Raw genomic sequence first — 17,366 nt, 5'->3', positions numbered from 1 at the left:
GCGGTGGCTTCTCTTGTTGTGGAGCATGGGCTCTGGGCATGCAAGCTTCAGTAGCTGCAGCACACATGCTCAGTAGTTGTGGTGCATGGGCTTAGTTGCTCCGAGGCATGTGGGATAGTCCTAGATCAGGGATCAAACCTGTGTCCCCTACAGGTGGATTCTTAACCAGTGGACCACCAGGGAAGTCTCAGACATTATCTTTACTAATCTGTACAGTAAGCAAACATGCCCTTTACTCTGGAGGGAAACATACATTAATTTTCTAAGTCTGTAATCAAACCTTCCTTTGGCTCCAGAGGGAGATATCTATCTCTATTTTCCAAGGCTGCTAAGTACACAAACATCCTTGAAAATATAATCTGGATGAAGGGCAGGGCATGAAGAAATTTGACCCATGGATTGTTACCTCCCAGTAGCTTTTCAGAAACTTTGTGTGAAGGGTATATGGAGTATTACACTTCCATGAGACCCATGCCTGCTGCCCGGGAGGGAAGAGTTTTGGATGCCAGGAAATAGAAGTAATCATACTGATGCTACCCTGCACAAGGTAAGGAGACTATTTTCTTATCTCATTTACACAAGCACCAGTTGTTTATTAACAATCTATTGTTCAGAATTGTTATATAAATACGTATACATGTATATTCATAAGTAAATAGATGTATTAGATATGTAGTTAGAGCTAAGCATAGATATATAGATACATAATTGAACTCTTTTGATCTTAGTATAAATGATACACGTGACATTTTATTATTGCCACTTGTATTTCAAGTAGTATTTCCTTGTATTAGATTTTGTTTGGAGAGTTATTAAAGTTGTCATGGTCATCAGAAAGAAAGTGCAACACGACATGCTTATATTGTAATGATTTCAAAAAACTTTCATTGAAGAGGCATATGAATATTATCTGGGTAATATGCACTAGAGAAAAACTATGTAAACATTTCAAGGATAATTGAACATAGGCTCTGAGCTGCCAGTTATACCCAGGGACAATCGTATTCCATTGTTGGAGAGGACATATAAATGAAGAGCTAGCTTGGGTCAGGTTCATTGTGGGTGGGCTCATTACTGATATCCAAATGGAAGTCATATCCCTGGTTCCCTAAATGTATAATTGGATTGGTTATACTGTACCAGCCAGAAGGTCTCAGCCTGAAAGTGGAACGGGATACCTTTTTTGGTACAACTATGTCAACTTTGTGTTGGCACCTGGAAGGATGAAGTGCCATCCACCAGGGTGTATTAAATAACAAAAATCAGTGATCATAAGATGGTATTGTTTTCCCAGCAGGTGGAATAAGAGTGTCTAGAAATAGGAATGGAGTGGCCCGGCTTGCCACCACTCCTACGACCCACTTGAGGGAAATTTTACCTTTCTTTTCCTTTAATTTTAGGCTCTGTGTGTTTGGAGGTCCTTGATCCCAGGAGGAGAATGGTTTCACTATGAGACAAAATAAAAATCCTATTGAACTTTAAGTTATTATGGCTGCCTGGTCATTTCAGTCCCCTCATATCAACAGACAAGAAGGCAAGGAAAGAAGATATGTCAAGGTAGGTGACCCCAATTATCAAGTGGAAGAAAGTTTGCTGTTTCACCCTGGGGCAGTTTGGCACCACTGATCCACTGGTGTGTTTCTTGGTATTCACATACTCCATCGTGATGGGGTGTCATGTACAAGTATAGCATCCATGACCCAAGAATTACATGGTGACCAGGGACTCAGATCCCTTAGAGATGAGAGTTTGGGTCACCCCAACGGGTCAGCTACCTAGACCAACAGAGGTAAAACTGAGGGTGTGGAGAATCTAGAATGGGTAGTAAAGGCAGGCACTGATGAGTATCACTTAGAGCCTTGAGAACAGCTGTGGTGGAAAGGGCAGCAGTAGTTCATTCTACTAACCTTCCTCTTGTGAGTTTCATTGGAAAATGAGATCAATTAGAATCCTGAGGAAGATGTTCCTAGATGGGGAGAACTTATTACCAGCAGCAAGTAGATTCAAGCATCTTAAATTAGGGTGGACTGTAGTGAACACTATTATGTGCCATCCAGATCACCATCTTCAGAGCCAAGGTGCTCATTCTCCAAGCCTGAATATGTTGGCTGCTGATGGCTCTGAGCTCTGTCCCTCTCTGAGAATTGCCCTTGGTAGACGGACACTCCGTCCCTTAAGGTTATGCTTCCTTGCTGGGAGAACTCAGCATCCAATAACTAGTCAGTTGGGAGTCCAAAGACTTGGCCCCCTTGATTTAGCTTGGGATAATTCTCAAGGACCATCCTCAACTCAGAATTCTCCATGCTGAAGTTTTGGTGTAACGGCACCACAGTTCAACTTTTCCCTCTGCAAAATCCTACTTCCATCACTCCTTTACATATATTATTCTTGTGAAGACTTGCCAACAAACCCCCTGTATGCAAATCTCAGGGTCAAGAAATCTGATTGAAGACAACCTGTACATCTATTTCCGTGTAGGACAGTTTGGGTGATTTAAATTAATAACAGCATACCACCTTTGGTTTAGTATTTATGTAGTTTGGAATGAGGGTGAGAGATTTCAGGTAAGAGAGAAAATATGTAACACAATATTTTTCCATGGTAGATAACCAAATACGGGGAAAGAAAACTGTAGCTTCTCCCTTTGTAACAATTATAAAAGAAGAAATACGGGAGGGTGCCATCTCTTTTCTGAGGCTCTGATGCCTACAGAAACTTTAAAGGGAAAGGCCACTCCAATTCTAGTATGGACTACTTTGTCTTTGGCCTTGTAAAGGGCAAAATTGGGACTGCAAGAGTGAAAGTGAAACAGTAATAGTTTGCTTCTCTCTCAATTCCCTTGCTATTGGATTTTACTCCAGGCTGGCTCGCCCAGTACTGTGAAGTTCATGAGCTGTGTTTTCATTCTGACTCAGTGTGAGGCCACACACTTTTCAGGTCACTTTAGTAGGACAGCAATGAGGGTGAAAGTATTATTTATAATCACCTCTTTTGTGTTCTTGCAAATTAAGCAATACTGGATAAAAACCCTCTTTTTGCTCAAATCTGCACAATTTCAAATTGAAGCGTATTTTTACCATAAAGAGCAGACTAGAAATCCTGATACTTGACTGAATTTATTTATTATTAGATATTCTCTCACTATGGCAATGTGGTGAAGTGGCCGACAGCCCAGCACTACTCACTTTTCCCTTGCTTCCAGGAAGTAGTACAATGATGGTTAACAGACATGGCTCTAGAAAATTTTCTTTTAAAAATTCCTGTGACAACATTGAATTGTATGTCAAATATATACATATGTATAACCAAAAATATGGAAGCATGTATTTTTCCAGTCATATTTAATTACATCAGCATAGAGTTCATATTGATTTTTGCTGCAATAGCTAATGAGCCATGTGTAGAAGAATCCAGATGTTTAGATTACATGCTCTGCCAATCCATTATACAAAGGTTCAATTATGACAATGTCTTGCATCGTATGGAAAGAAGAACTGCATCACCAATAAGGAAACATAATGAAGGCTTTGAAGGCTGATTACATTGTTGCTATTTACAAATATGGGGGGATTTTCCTACTGACAGTGTTATTTTCAGTAGGAAGTGATGAGGCTGGGTGAAAGGATTCATGGCTTGTGTTTCCATGAAGCCCTTCTATTGTTACTAATTATATGACAATGTGTTTGTTTCATTAACTCCAATCACAGTCACACTCATACACACACACCACAAAATACATGAACACAATGAATGCTTTAAGAGAGATGTAAAGTGCTCAGGGGCAGGGTGATTGACACACATTGGGAGAGAGCAGGGACAGCTTCCCTAAGGGATTCCTGGGGCTAGATACTGAAAGATGGGGTTTTGGCAGTTGCAGACTGGGGAAAAGGTAAGTGAACAGAATTGAATGAGCCAAAGACAGATAATGAGGAAAAGGCAAAGAGTTTTAAACATCTGCTGTATTCCTGCCAGTATTTACATATTTAGGCTCTTCTTTTTGGGACAGAGCAGGGATGGGACATTTCAACAAATAAAATTGAATTCATTTAAAGATATCAAGTGGTAAAACTCAGAGTTCTTTAGTGGGAGTCACTATTTTATTTGTCCCAACAACACTAAAACATACATACCTCCCCCACAAAGCTCCCACCTGATTTGACACAGTTGAGAAGTAAGTAAGAGAGACAGGTTCATGGACATGATTGTAGGATAACATGAACATATGGCTCTCAGAGGAGTAAGGAGAGAGAATAAAGCATAGAAATGGTTTTATCAGGGAAAACCATAGAAAAGAAGCAGTTCTGAGATCATGGTCACTCTTCCTGGTCCCTCAGCTGCAAACATCAGCAAAACCAGTATTGATTTGGCCCTTGCACTTGTTACTGTTTAAGCAGAAAGCAAGACTGGGTGGTCTTACAGATGTGTGCTACGGGTCTTTTTTTAAGTCACAACTGTCAGTGATCGTTTTGTTTCTTCTCTCCTTCCATCATATTCACGTTTGGGACTTCAACTTTGACCTCAAGATGAAAGTCATCTAAACCAATGTCTTCAGACATCTTTTACTGCAAAGCTCTAGTACCCCATTTCAAGCTACGAGGTGCCTCAGACTCAGCAGTGCAAATCTTAGCTCCTTGTTTCACTGCTCCCCCTGTTCACATCCTTGCATCTCCCAGACAGACCTCCTACCTCCTGTTGATCCATCTCTTTGTGGTAGTAGTTTGCTGTTTGTTCTCTGTGGTCAAAGTTTTGGCTTCATTCAATTCCTCTCTCTTTTGAACTTTAAAAATCAGTTGCTTGCATCAGTCATTTTCATTTTCTTTACAATTGAAGTGACTCATGAATCATCCCTTCTTTTCCATTCCAAACACTAATGACATACTCTGGAACTTCAATTTCTCCTAGTGTGTGCTCTGTAGCAAGCTTCTTAATCGGTTCTTCTTAATCCATTTGCTCATTCCTTTACCTGTACACTTTCTAAAATGCAAATCTGATTATGATGAAGAAGTTGATAACAGTAGCTAAATGGTAGGGAAACTAACTATATCCCACCTTGTTGGTTTGTGATGAAAATTAATCAAGATGCTATTCATAAAGAATTTAGCTTAGTTCCTGGGATATAATATATTCTGAATAAATATTGACTAGTATGTCTCTCTTCACCTTAGAAACACTATGTACATATTCCTCTTCTCAAATACACCTGATTCTCGCTCACATATAGGGCTTCTCACATCCATTCCTTTAGCTGGAACACTCCTTTGTCCCGTCTTCAACAGGGTATTTCCTATTCATTCTCCAATGTCTGTTCAACATTACATGTTTATATCCAGGTCTTCCCTGAGTAGCCAGACCTGTTTAAACCACTCTGATGTGCACTCCAGCAGAACTTTGTATTTCCAATCTCAAAGTTCTTGTGTTCTGGAATAGAAAGTCTTCAAACCAAAAGGTTGATGGGCAAAGAATATGGAACATATTTATTTTCTATAACCGATAGCATCTTTCTCAATTACCCTTATTCTAGTGAGGAATTCTAACATGCCTTCAGGTTATTTCCAGTTTTTCCTATGTAACTTATTGGGTGTCATTTGATTTCTTTTGTTTATGTCCAGTCTTCCATATTTCTTCTCTGTTCTCTGCTCCTCCTTGCAAGGACACCCACAATGGTTCTTTCTTGGGACTTGACACCTCCTTGGCTCTTACAGGCTTGGCAGACCTCTCTGAACTTTAGCCACATGCTACATTAGTGGTCCACTGCAGTATCATCAGTTCTTAATTCTTCTGCCTTTGCAAACCACCACATGGCACACGAGGCCTTCTGAGCCACCCTCCTGCCATGCAGAAGCAGAGGGAGGTTCAAACTTTCCTTCTACTTAGCCATTCTTGCAATATTTTGCAAGAGTGAATAAATTTACTGGGCTCTAGGAAAGAAGAGGATGTGGCATCAGAACAGTTTCATTCAGGGGGAAAATGAACTGAAAAGGATATTTGAAAACTACCCCTTTCAATCCAGGGGAGGCTGGAAAGGATAAGAAGCCAAATAGGAAGGTCCTATTTGGGGTTCTAAGAAGGGACTACCTCATGTGATGCCTCTCACCCCAGCCTGGGTAGTTTTACAGTAGAAATAACAAGTGCACTTAGTCAGAAAGGTCAGTGATCACACTCCTAATCCTTTTTTTCCTCAAAGCATTTCCTGACACTTTGTCTCCATTTTATCCTATGTATTTTTCTATTATTGTACCCATGTCATTCATTGCATTTTCAATATCTATCTCCTCTATCTCAACCAGTAGTCCTCAGTTGGAGGTTATCTTGCCCCCAAATGACAGCTGGTAATATCTGGAGACAATTTTCATTGTCATAACTCTGGATCAGGGGTGGGGGGGTGCTATTGGCATCTACTGACTAGAGGCCAAGGGTGACGTTAACATCCTGAAATGTGCAGGAATCTTCCCCACAACGAAGAATTGTCTAAATATCAGTAGTGCTAGGGTTGAGAAACCTTATTCTAGACTGTAACGTCCTTAAGGGAGGAATTATGTCTTATTTATCTCATCTCTATTACCTCACATATTGTTTAGTACACAGTAGAGACTTAATAATTGCTTTTTTAATGAGTAAGTAACTGCATGAAGAGCATGAATGAATGAAGAGCAGACATGTAGCTTTTGAAACCCCCAAACCCTTTTGGTTTTGGTTCTTCTGGTTAGTATAAGTTTGGTAGTTGAGCAGAATAAATGTTACACCTAATCTCTTTTGGGTTCCAGACACTGGTAAAATTTTTAAAATTCATATGTCTTCTGAAGGAGAGGAGGGAGATAACATGGCAGCAACCCCTTGATTATTCCTCCTCCAAGCCACCTGCCCTAGCAAATAGATGATGTCACGACCCTGAAAGACTTTATAAGGCTGTTGAACACAATATGCTGTTGGATACTTCTATCCAATGATTAAGAAGTCTGACTAGAACAGTTCTACGTGTATACAGCATCTTCTTTCAAGAATGGGAATTGGTAGTGAATTATGGTCCATATGAAACATGTGTGCCACTGCATGGTTTGATTGCTTGAAGGGCATTCCCTGAAACAAACTCTGAATGAGAGAAATCGTGCAAAAGGGTGGATGTGTCAATGACAGAGTTCTGGTAAGAAGTATGCAAGTGATCCAGGGACTCTGGATTTGTAGTTTTCTAAGATGGAATTATCAGTTATTTACACCCAGCCAAGTACTAGCTCATGCCCACATGTGTACAGTGCTCACTCTTAACTAGTTTGTACAGTGTTTTTTGTTTGTTTGTTTGTTTGTTTGTTTTTACCATGCTGTCTTTCTGGAAGTTTTAGATATTCTTCAAATATTTGACAATCCCGTTGATCCTGTGATAAATTTACATGAGTGAAGAAAAAAGAAATGAAAAGATTAGGAACTACCATTTTTCTGATTTCCAAAATGACCCTTTATATGAAAGAATAAACTTGGTTGCAAGAGGTCTATTTTTATGTGAGGATTACTAGTTTAAGGGTAAATGTCCTATTAATATACATTAGATAATCCAAGACATATTTTTAGATGATTGCTAATAGTAGATGTATTAAAATTTGATTGTAGAATGAAGAAATTTGCAAATACTTATTTTACAGTATCCCTAAATATGAATAACCACTACTTCCTTTTCATGAGAGAGCCGTATTTGGTAATATGGAGGGAAGAAATAATTTAGTCTGTGAGGGCTTCTGTCAGGTCAATAGCAGAGGGAGAAAGGGAGCATCCAAATGGGAGGGAGCCCTGGCTTACTCACTTGTCACTTGCAAGCCACTCTGTGAGTTTTTGATCCTCAAACAATCCCAGAGGGGACCTGAGGGAAAATATTTATCCTCCATATTAAAGATGAGGAAAATGAAGCATAGAGAGACTGAGTCACTCACCCAAAACCACACAAGTGGCACCTTGTGTAATTACAGATTGAGTTCCCATCTATGAGTGAATTCCCTTCCATCACCCCACTGCCTTTCTCATAAGCAAATAGGCTAGTGGTTCTCTACTTAACCTGCTGCCTATAACAATCACATGAGCAGCTTTCAAAGGACGCTGATGTCCAAGTCCAACCCCACAATATCTACTATAGTTGGTCTGAGGGTGGAGGCCCAGAAGTTAGTTCTTTTTGTTTTTTGTTCCCCAGGTGATTCTAAATTGTTACAAATGTTGAGAACCACTGGCCTGAGTCCTAATGGTCCTAGAGTTCATTTTGCCCTTTGTATCTGAGCAAGTCTGTTTATTTTGGACTATTTCATGGTACGTTTACAAGAATTTGACAAGGAAATAAGCCTTAATTTGAGTGACACAGAGCAACTTCTTGATTATTTTCCATAAGAAGGCAGGATGTTATTAAACCAGCTCTATTAAGCGGGGTTTATAATGGAAGATCATAGGGTTAATTATGAGCAAAAAACCAAAATTTAGCTGTGTGAAAGGTAAAAAAATCTTTTCAATTTACTGCATCGTATCTTTGGAATCGGTTACCAGTGGCCTGGCTCATCAGTGGAGCATTCTTGAGGCAACTGCAAAAACACATGCAGTTCACCAGGCCATGAGCTAATTTGTCCTGGCTCCAGGCCAGGTAACACTTAGATTAGAGGTCACTGTTTATCCTGTTGCATTCATTTGAAAAGTGTATTCCTTATATTGGAATGCCTTTGTGTTTTCCTCTCTAGGTTAAAGTGTTTGAAAGCCATAATGTGATGTTTTGCATTTTCAAGTATAGATCCAAGGATAATATTTGCTTCCATGAAGAATGGGTCCCTTGACTATATATTGTTGTACATGGAATTTACATGACCCCTGAGACATCTTTAGCTCATTCTTAGAACATGCTCTTCTTTATTTTCTAAATTTCAATTCTCACTGTTATTTTTGTCTTTTTCTACATTGTTTTTCTTTTCTCCCTACCTACATCTTAGGTCTACCAAGGATTTGTGACATCACCAATGAGTCTCATCCATGCTCAGTGTGTACTGTCGAACTAAAGAGGTCAGTTGTCTCTGGACTTAAGTACCAACTTCTTTCTGTTTTACATTCAGTAGTTTTTCCTATTAAGGGAGTCATATACCTGTTCTCAATTTTAGAAACAAACTATGTAAAACTAAACTTAACAAAGGGTGAAGTTATGCCTCAAAACAACAGCCTATAAACTAATCTTTGAAAGAAAGTCAATTTAATGTGTCCATCTTTTAAGGAGAAACCCTAAACTAAGTGTGTCTCTCAAATACTAAAACTTTGGTATCCACATTGATGTCCATTTGATATCCACATTGGATGTATCATCCTTCTTTTACCTTCAGACCATTTAGACTTTGTAAAAAGGTGGAAGAATTGTGCTGTGAATTCAAAGCTTCTGTTCACACTTTTCCTATAATATGATATGCCTGATGATGATACTAAATCAGATATCAGGGAAGATAAAGATCTATAACAGATCAAATTTTAGCTCTTCCCTCCTGTGCCACTCCCACAAATATACGGTCTCTAGAATAAGGGCCAGGATTTGCATTTTTATGAGTTAAATAACTCTAAGACATCCTTATTAACTGATCCCCTACAAATAAAAATAATTTATATAAATACAACCAGATTAAAAAGAAATCGACTCTTCATGAAACTTGAGAGGACAAACTGTCACATTGACCTCACTGTAAAGAAAATGTATCACTACACTTTTTATTGTTTTCTAAGGAAGGGAAAACCTAGGTAATGTTTTGGACTCTTCCAGCCTGGCTGAGCCCGCTGAAGGCCTAACTGTCAAGGGTGCTGAGAGCAGAGAAGTCTGCATCTAGAACATGCAATCTGTGCTTTCTTACCAATGCACATCAACTCACAGATCCTTCTCCCCAGCTAGCTTCCTCCTCTGTTTGTACATTTGTCATGGCCTCCCTCATCAGCCTAGTCTTCCTTTCATTCCCTCACCTTCCATCTGAAGCTTCCAGATACATTTTTATGTTTTATGCTTATGGTAGCCTTGATATATTATTTGATTATAGGTTATATAATACAAAATCTCTTCATTGTAATGATCATTGGCTTTGTTGGTTTGTTTCTTTTTTTGAGCCTAGATAAATGGTTAACTTTGATCACTGATTGTAAAGTTCCTGCTGACGAAACTGTTACTGAAACACAATCTCAAAGAGTATAAAGTACCAGAAGTACAAGAAGTATGACTGTAACATGTCACCAAAATGATTATTCACACATACCTCTGGTTGTGCTATTGTTTCAGAATTTTTTGACAGAATTATTTCCCAGCAACGTTTTCCTGGAATTGTTCATTTTTTTATTTGTATGAGGATTCACAATTATGGAGCATCCATGAATGAAGTTACACGTTTTTGTTTTTTTTGTGTGCTTTAGAAACTGTAGCAAATGAGCAGTGCATTATGACATCATTGGCTGTACTTGATAAAATTGATGTGAGGTTATGGGTGAGGGGTGAGAGGGAAGTAAGCCACCTCCATAATAGGCACACAGAGGTGTTAGATAGTTTTGTGTCTTTTGTATGTGTGGCCCCTGCTTGTGTTGTGTATAAGGAAGAAATGTAGAACATCTCACAGGATGTATGTGGTTGGTTATTGGAAATTGTGCATCCAGCAGATGTCATCTAATGAGAAAACTTTGTAGAGAAAATGGTATTCAGTCTGAAAATTATAGACTTGTTTGGATTTTGATAGGTATAGGTGCAAGAAGGGAGAGGGTAGTGAGAATAGGAAAAATATGTCAGTGAATACAAAGTCAGAAAGGTGAAAAGCCCTCAGAAATTGTTCAGTTGGAGCATGGGATACAGATGAACAGGATGCTTTGAGAAATGGGATTAGGAAAATTGCTGTTGCTGACTGTGTTCCCATGCATTCTGGGAAATGATGTGTTACTTCTCTTCTACTAGAGATTTTGAAGACAATTTTTGGTGTGAAATCAAAAGCTTGAAGGAGTTCACCTGGAATTTACAGACTGGCTATCTGGTCCAGCTTCTTCTCTTCAGAGATGGAAGTGGTATTTTGTACTGATTACAAACAGAGTGCTGGATTTGGGAGATGGGGGAAAAACAGACTTCTCATATTGACTCTGTGATTTACTAGCTTTGTGAACTTGGATGAATTGCCTAACTTTCCTAAGCTTCATTTTCCACATCTGCAAAACAGCAATGAAGGGGTTGTTGTGAGAGTGAGGAAAACAATGCATGCAGTGCTTAGCTTAGTGGCTGGAATATGATAAATGTTAAAAATATCTGCTGTTATTATTTCTGGTGGTGCTATTGTTATTATTCATGGCTTCAGTGCTATAGTTTTTCACTCTTTTGCTTTGATTTTCCTGAAATTGCCTGGTTTGACTAGAGTCAGTGGTCAACTGTCTTGACCTCAGGACAATTTGGTAAATGCAAAGTCCAATGTGCAGAAAGTCACCTAGAAGTCAGCAGTCAGCATCCTGTAAGAATTGGCCACCGGTGCCACACTTCCTGTAGTAATTTCTGTTCTGCATCTGGCTGTAACACTCCAGCTTCCAGGTATGGAAATGGTAAAAATAACATAGAGGTAGAGAGATCTCATCCCCAAACTCTCCTTTTTGAATGTTGCTGACTTCAGTATTTTCTAGAAATCTTAAGCAGCTTTCAATCTCAAAGAACAAGACAAACACTTTTTTTCCTTTCCAACCATTAAAGTACTTTTATTAAGTCATCAGATGAGCACTTTCTAAGGGAAAAATAGTTTATGTGTGGTTTGGATTCTAAACATTGACTCAGCGTCAGGCCTAAGAGGGAGAAGGCCAAGTGATGCCTGCTGACACATAAGTAATAATAATGGAAAAAATAGACTGTCCCAAGTTTGCTAAATAAAGCCATACGTTTGGAAAAGCACAATACACCAAACTCTTATATGTTCCTTCTTTTTTTTTCAAGATTATTCTTTTCATTGCTCACCAGCATTATATTATTTTCTTCCAATACACATATTTTCCCAAGTTCCACTGTTGCCATAGTCTTCTGCTGTGTGTTCTATATTTTTGTACAGTGCTAGTCATGATTAGGTAGTATTAAGCAATACGTAGGAAAGCAAGCCATTTGAAATGACTTTTTCGGCTAGGAATTTCACAGAGACTGTATGTAGTTGTTCTTCTTACTTTAGGGATTAATTACTTTACTAATACAAACAATGACTGCAATATAAGCTTTGAGAGACTGACTCACTAAGGAAACAAGACAGGTTTGGAAATGGATCCCTTGCCATTGACGCACATGGAGAACTTTCTGAAAAATGGTAATCTGAGAAATTTAATTGCTGCAAATCTGTTCACATAAAACTGATACTATCAGGAAATGGGCCATAATTAAATATTCTGTGATTATTTGTCAGTTTCAAAGGGATTGCATTGCACAGCCAGGTGTTTTGCTTTCTTGAAATGAAAGAAAAGGGAAGTTTTCAGTTATTTGGTGCCATTTTCTGTTTTCCTCACCTGGGAAGTCATTCTGTAGATCTAAAAATGAGTCAAGGATGAGAAGACAAATTTAGGAGAAGAAAAAGGAAGGAAGAAATGTTTATTTGCTATGTACCACCTTTGTGATGTTGGAGTCCTTCATCTTTCTGCGCCTCATTTTTTTTTTCTTTCATATATGGGAAAGACTCTTATAAGCCAGTGCTCTGGGGGAGAGTTACCCAGAATCCCTTTAGGGAGTATTACAGATAGAGGCTGGGAGAAAAAAAGACCCAAGTGGATTTCAACCAGCACAAAGCCATGTTTTATGTTGGGCTTTTATTGATTTTGGACAAAGTATTCTTTGGAAACAGTATTTTTAAACCAATGGACTGCTAGGTAATGTCTAAGTTCTTTGTAGCATTAACATCCCTTGAATCTATGCCTTTGATGACTACTTAGAAGCACCTGAGGAAGGTGAAAGGGAGATAAATTAAAAAAGCAAATAAATTGATTCAGTTAGTAATCCTTAAAAAAAAGCCCTCTTTCATTAATTTTTCTTTAAATGTTTATTTACTTCTATTATCTTGAAAAAATATGTATTAGTTGCAAAAAGGTGAAGGGAAGATTTCACAAATACTTGCAATATTTTACAGATCTACTTCTCTTGGTAGCTTTTCACTTTTAATGATAAGTCTCTGAGATAAGCATCCAATCTTTTATTTCTGTTCTTTTTTATTACTTGGTTTTCCCAAGGAATAAGCCTGTATCTTATTTGTAACTCCTTTTCCTATGTCATTATTGGGATCATTCTATCAGTCAAAAGATCCTACTACTTAGGAAAGCATGGAAGCTAAGGGCTTATGCTCACAGATGCTTATATACATACATATAAATGTAAAAAGAATATTTATAATCCAGCAATTTCACTTCTGGGTATTTATCTGAAGAAAATGAAAACACTAATTTGAAAAGATGTATGCACTCCAATGTTCCTTGCAGCATTACTTACAATAGCCAAGATATGAAAGCAACCTAACTGGCCATTGATAGATCAGTGGATAAAGAAGATGAGGCATATATATATATATATATATATACACACACACACACACACACACACACACACACACACACACACACACACAATGGAATATTACTCAGGCATAAAAAAGAAAAATCTTGCTATTTGTGACAACATGGATGGACCTGAAGGATATTCTGCTAAGTATAATAAGTCAGACACAGAAAGACAAATACTGTATGTTTTCACTGATATGTGGAATCTGAAGACCAAAACAAACAAACATAAAACAGAAACAGATACAGAGAACAAACTAGTGGTTGCCAGAGGACAGGGAAGTGCAGGGCTGGACAAAACAGGTGAAGGGGATTAAGAGGCAGAAACTACCAGTTATAAACTAAGTAAGACACAGGAATGTTATTCACAACACAGGGAATTTAGTCAATAACATTGTAATAACTTTGTATGGTGTATAATCTACAAAAACATTGAATCACTCACAATGTGTACACCTAAAACTAGGATAATATTGTTAAGTTGACTATACTTCAATAAAAAAAAGAATAAACATTCACTTCCTTTCTATTAGTACATAGTTGCGGTCGAAGTACAGTTGGTGTGAGTGTTTGTGTGTCTGTGTGTGTTGTGGGAAGCAAAGTAGAAGTGGGAGGCAATTTATTGTTCTGGAATGTCATGGAATCCCATGTTTTGTGTTGCATAGATGATGCATTGTAGGAGTGACATTACTGTGAAACTTTGCTCAGTCCCAGTTTCCCTCAAAGTGGGTTTGGTTGTTTTTTTCATTTCAGTGTTAAGGGCATGACGATGTATCATGATCTTGTCTAAAAGCAGCCTCTCACAGATTACGATGAAGAAAAACAAATCCACTCACCTAATATAAACACATAGAAAGCTTCTCCCCAGAACTTACGCCATCAGATCTGTCTCATTGTATCCTAGGTGCCAAGTGAGAATTGACAACTGTCTACCAAAGGTTTCAAGAAAAGAAGACTTTGCTTTTATTTTAGAAAATGCCTTTTTACAGTATTCAGACTATGCTCACTACCTTGACATTATATATGTTTGTAATGATGACTGTCCTCATTTCCTGTTATAATTAGTTACACATAGCTTTCACTGTAGACTTTGTTAGTCCTTTCCCCTTGGGAACATACTCTTTCTTTGAAGTTCAAAGACCTCTATGTCATAGGCTACCTGGTTTTGCTTAACAGTTGGTCCTACTCTGATCTTGTTTCCAGTGCTCCTAAGTTAGGCTCTTTTTGCTTTGTGTCTTTTGTCCAAACTCCCACCTTATACTTGGAGAGGCAATATGATGTATAGAAGAAAAATCTTGGATTTGATTTAGAAGACCTGGATTTAAGTCTTGATTATTCCTGCTCCTTCGTTGTATGATGTGGAGAAATTCACAACATTACTCTCTTAAATTTCTATACCTGTAAAATGGGGTAACAGCTATTATCTTCTCCCCAACACTGTTAAGTTGTCATAATGAGATGCCCTATAAACTGGCCAGCAGTAGTCAAATTACATTATTACTATCATGATCATTATTATTATTACACTTCTAATAATTGAGTTGCTCTCATTCTTCTATCCCCCAAAGTTAATTGGCTCTCTAGGAAATTTTGTGAGATCAGGATAGATCCGTGGCCTTGCTGATCTTCTCAGAACCTAGAAATCTGACCATATGAGCCCTGATAACTATGATTAAGACTTGATTCTGATGTAAGACTTGCTCAGCATTGATGCCTTTCTGGATCTCTGTCTGCTCCAGGCTCACGCTATTCTCTGCCTGCCTAATTTTTTTTTCTTTATTGGGGTTCAGTTGCTTTACAATGTTGTGTTAGTTTCTGCTGTACAATGAAATGATTCAGCTATATGTATACATATATCCCCATATCACCTCCCTCTTGGACCTCACTTCCATCCCCACATCCCACCCATCTAGGTCGCCAGAGAACACCAAGCTGAGCATCCTGTGCTATACAGCAGGTTCCCACTAGCTATCTATTTTACACATGGTAGTGCATATATGTCAATCCCAATCTCCCAGTTCATCCCACCCCCCACTTCCCTGTGTCCACACGTCTGTTCTCTACATCTGTGTCTCTACTCCTGTCTGGCAAATAGGTTCATCTGTACCATTTTTCTAGATTCCATATATATGCATTAATATATGATATTTGTTTTTCTCTTTGACTTACTTCTCTCTGTATGACAGTCTCTAAGTCCATCCACATCTCTACAAGTGACCCAATTTCATTCCTTTCTATGACTGAGTAATATTCCATTGTATATATGTACCACATCTTCTTTATCCATTCATTTGTCGATGGACATTTAGGTTCCTTCCATGTCCTGGCTATTGTAAATAGTGCTGCAGTGAACAGTGGGGTGCATGTGTATTTTTGAATTATGGTTTTCTCAGGGTATATGCCCAGTAGTGGGATTGCTGGGTCATATAGTAGTTCTGTTTTTGGTTTTTTAAGGAACCTCTATACTGTTCTCCATAGTGGCTGTATCGATTTACATTCCCACCAGCAGTGCAAGAGGGTTCCCTTTTCTCCACACCCTCTCCAGCATTTATTGTTTGTAGATATTTTTTTGGGTGTGTATCTATTTCCTCTACTAGAATCTGAGTTCCATGGAGGAGGCAATATGCTGTATACATGCCTACCTTTGTACCATAGCATAGCAAAGCAACTGTGGCATAGCAAATGTGCAATAAACTTTGTTAAAAAAAACTTGCTTATTGTATATTGTATGGTATAATGTGCCATTTATTCCATAAATTTCTTGATGTCTACTAATGGAATGGATTGAATTGTATCCTTCTAAAAGATATGTTGAAATCCTAACTCCCAGTATCTTAGAAATGTGAACTGATTTGGAAATAGGGCTGTTGTAGATATAATCAATTAAATTTAGATGGTCATACTGGGGTAGAGTAGACAGCTAATCCAAAATGCCTGATGTCCTTATAAGAAGAAGGAAATTTGGATTCAGACTCACACGGAGAGAAGAAACCTGTGTGATGATGGAGGCAGATATTGGAGTTATACTGCCTCAAGGCAAGGAACGCAAGGATCAAGAGCCACCACTAGAAGCTAGGAAGAAGCAAGGGAAGATTCTCTATCAGAGGCTTCAGGGAGAACATAACCCCACCAACATCTTGATTTCAATCTTCTAGCCTCAAGAACCATGAGAAGATACATTTCTGTTGTTTTAAGTCACCAGTTTGTGGTAATTTGTTACAGAATCCCTAGGAAATTGATATAGCCTGGTAATGATAGGTTCTGGGATCAACAGCCAGCAAGACACTTTATCTTCACCCTCATGGAGCTTTGCACTAGATAGCTTCTCTTTACCCCTCCAGATCCATTCTTCACCCTTCACCTCCCTGCTTCACCACTGAGGCTGACCAGTATGGACTGAATCAAAAAGCTTCCTTGTCTTCCTGCTTCAGATTGATTTGGGCCACTGAGGGAGACAGAGGCATGAAGGTGGGATATTTACTCTGCTAGCTTATGACTTGCTAGGTCACTGTGGATTGACTGCTCCCTTTACCAAAGGCCACAGCTCCTGTTATATACAGTCACCTTTCTGGGTTCTGGGAACCTCACTCTATTCTTCTTCCTTTAGCTCTGAGAGTGGTGAGAGCTCCCCACTCTCATTACTCACGGGTGACTCCACTACCAGTTTTGGTTCTGTCCACATCTTTGGAAATAGTTCTTTTATTAAACTCACCTGGAATTACTCAGTTTGAGAGTGTCACTGTTTCTTGCTTAGAGTCTGGGTAGTTTAGTTACTGAAGAAGACACACAATAAACATGTAAGCATATTTTTAAATGGACAGTCTAGAAATTAATTAGTA

The 17,366-nt window shown here is 38.5% G+C and overlaps 1 long non-coding RNA gene across 1 annotated transcript; it reads left to right on the top strand.

Annotated features, from left to right (window-relative positions):
• Positions 1–419: 419 nt before the first annotated feature.
• LOC309806433 lies at positions 420–9,021 on the top strand. Its single transcript, XR_014294393.1, has 3 exons — positions 420–547; positions 1,401–1,557; positions 8,952–9,021. It is a non-coding gene; the product is annotated as an uncharacterized lncRNA (long non-coding RNA).
• Positions 9,022–17,366: the final 8,345 nt, after the last annotated feature.

This window comes from Mesoplodon mirus (assembly GCF_964341445.2).
Source record: "Mesoplodon mirus genome assembly, chromosome: 6".
NCBI lineage: Eukaryota > Metazoa > Chordata > Mammalia > Artiodactyla > Ziphiidae > Mesoplodon > Mesoplodon mirus.
The sequence above is the reverse complement of the archived record's forward strand: the minus strand, read 5'-3'. Positions and strand labels throughout refer to the sequence as shown.